Source organism: Octodon degus, unplaced genomic scaffold, assembly GCF_000260255.1.
Source record: "Octodon degus isolate 3935 unplaced genomic scaffold, OctDeg1.0 scaffold00036, whole genome shotgun sequence".
Lineage (NCBI taxonomy): Eukaryota > Metazoa > Chordata > Mammalia > Rodentia > Octodontidae > Octodon > Octodon degus.
Genome location: NW_004524612.1, coordinates 5,578,484 through 5,581,173, shown reverse-complemented (window position 1 = coordinate 5,581,173; position 2,690 = coordinate 5,578,484). Strand labels below are relative to the sequence as shown.

Genomic DNA, 2,690 nt, shown 5'->3' with positions numbered 1-2,690 from the left:
TTTTTTTGGCAGAACCGGGGATTGAACTCAGGCCCTTGTGCTTGCCAGGGAAGCACTTATTCCACTGAGCCATCTCCCCGGCTCACTACATAATCTATTTTTAAAGGGTAGAAAGAATTTTATAAGACAAATTTTATTTTATTGCCAAACTGTTGTCATGGAACTTCAACTTGTACACACCTCACACATATACTACATTAGCATTATAATAAAAATTAACAGTGACTGTCAAAAAGCTATTCTAAAGCCAGGCATGGTGGTGCCTGCCTGTAATCCCTGCACTTGAGAGGCTGAGGCTGGAGGATCATTGTGAGTTTGAGACTAGCCTGGGCTACACTATGAGCTCAAAGCCAGCCTGAACAGCACAATGAGACTCTGTCTTAAAAAAAAAAAAAAAAAAAAAAAAAAAAAAAAAAAACAGAAAAGTATCCTAAAATTGATCTGCAATAGCCAGGAGCCAAAGTAGGAGTTTTCGTGTCTCACCGAGGTGAGCCAGGACTACTGGGCCAGCCACTGCTGGTGTTATCTGTGAGTTGCGGCCAGCAAGGTGACCACATCTCCAGGAGGCCCCGTTGCTCAGGACCAGTGCAGCAGGATCTGGTGGGCCAGCACCCCCTCCTCAGCATCACTCACAGTCCCATACAGTGCCGTCTGTTTTGTTTTCAGGTGGTGCCTGAGGCTCAGAACCTAGCAAGAGGCAGCACATGACCCCGAGGTGATGGGCGCCGCATCACCCATCCTGAAGGACACGGGTGGCGAAGGTCTCCTTCACCTGGCCGCCCCACCACTCTCCAGGTGGCAGCACTGCTCCTTCCTTGCTCCAGTCCCTGATGCTGTCACTGCCCCTGTGCCAGCATCCACACCAGGATACCTCCTGCAGACAGAGCAGCTGCTCCTCCTCCACCTCCCCTCTCTGGACCTGCTGGCAGGTGGGCTACCGGGCATACTGCCCACTACCAACACTGCGGCTACCTCTACTATCACTGCTATGACCCAGGGCAGAGTAGGGAGGACTCAAGAGCATCCCCACCAGGCTCTGCGAGCACAGGGGGAGCACCTCAGCCTCTTTCCTCCATTCCCCAGCACTCCCAGACCCTGGGAGTCACCTTTTCCTGCACCCGACCCCTCCCACCGATCTCTAAAAAGAGCCCCTTCTCACTAATTCCAGTTCCTACTTGCAGCTAGGACACCAGGTCACCACCATGCTGAGAAGGCTCTAGGTTCTGCAGACACCTAGGGAAGCTTGAAGTTGTTGAAATATTGACCCTGTGGGTCAGGTTGCTGCAGGCCTCAGAGTCACAGTTCTACTATTTATATATGGACCTGCCAGGATCCCTCTGTATATGGTCTCACCAGTCATCCATCCTCTTGGTTGCCAGCAGCCACATATACCTCTCCAGGATTCACAGTGGGCGGCCGCTTTCCAGGATGCTGCCTTTTGTTTGTCTTACTTAAACTCAAGGTCCTCCTGGTTCAGCCTGTGGGAGGACTGGGCCACCTGGCTTGAGTGCTGGGTTATCACACACTTTGGAGAGAAATGCTCCCAGGGGTAGATGTCTGACCTTGAGCCCTTCAGCTCTGTGGTGAAGAAGGGTGGCTGAGTGTTTTGACTCAACTCTATGAACCACCTTCCCCAGCCTCCCGGATCCCCTTAGTTCTACCATAATGTACACAGCTGATGGTTACAGAAAACTATATGGTCTATGTACTCAGCATTTATTCTCATGCATAGTAGCCTAAAAACAGTATACAGCACAGTTGGAGCTCTGGGTTCTTTTGTTTGTTTGCTTGTTTATTTAGAGAAGCATTTATTCATTATCAATTTTATTTGTTTTCTCTAACCAAAAATCATTTTGTTCTAATTCAGCTAAACTAGGAATATATAGGACCTTCCAACCCAATGAAATGAGATTCCTAGAAATTAGATTCTCTGATGTTCTTGTCAGCCTGCTTCAAGGAAATCCATGTGTTCAATAGGCTTGCTTGCAGTTTCACCTATATCAAGTAGTTGTTTAATGCAAATATCTGAGCAGCACCATGAGCTGATCTTTCTGGGGAAAGCAGGGGGGGACAGCCAAGACCACTGGGTCATCTCAGAGAAGACCACACATCTGAGCTCCATAGTCTGAGCTTAGGGGAAGACAGCTGATAACTACCATATGCAGCGTTGCCAGACATCACTGGTCATAAACCTTTGCTTCTGCCTGCTATTGCCACAAACACAGTTGGATTGCCCTCCCCTTCACACTCAGCTTCCATCCTCAGAGTTTCTTCTAGGCCTTTATGGGCAGATGTTACTCGAAGTTCACAGGGAATTCCGTGATTTCCACAAGACAGTGACCAAAGCCAGAGTTTGAGCACATCAACATTATAATCTGCACTGGCTTTCTGAGTTCAGAAGCCACTGTATTCTTTCTGCAGCCCATGCAAAGTTCTTCTTCACCATCTGGAGCCCTTCAGGGGTTACTTCCTTGAAATCACTGTCAGATTGTTTGTCTTTCTGCTGGCTTCGGGCTCCTGATGACCAGAGTATCCAGGAATCATCAGTAACATCAGCAAGAATAATTTCCTTGGTAGTCACATCAACACCAAATTCCCTCTTCATATCTGTCTTAGTTACTCTTCTCTCGTTGCTGGGACAAATACCCGACACTCAAAATGAAGGAAGGAAAGGTTTATTTAGCTCACAG

The 2,690-nt window shown here is 48.1% G+C and overlaps 1 pseudogene; it reads right to left on the bottom strand.

Moving 5' to 3' along the window:
- Window positions 1–1,914: 1,914 nt before the first annotated feature.
- LOC101572780 overlaps window positions 1,915–2,690 on the bottom strand; it is a 1,734-nt pseudogene continuing 958 nt past the window's right edge.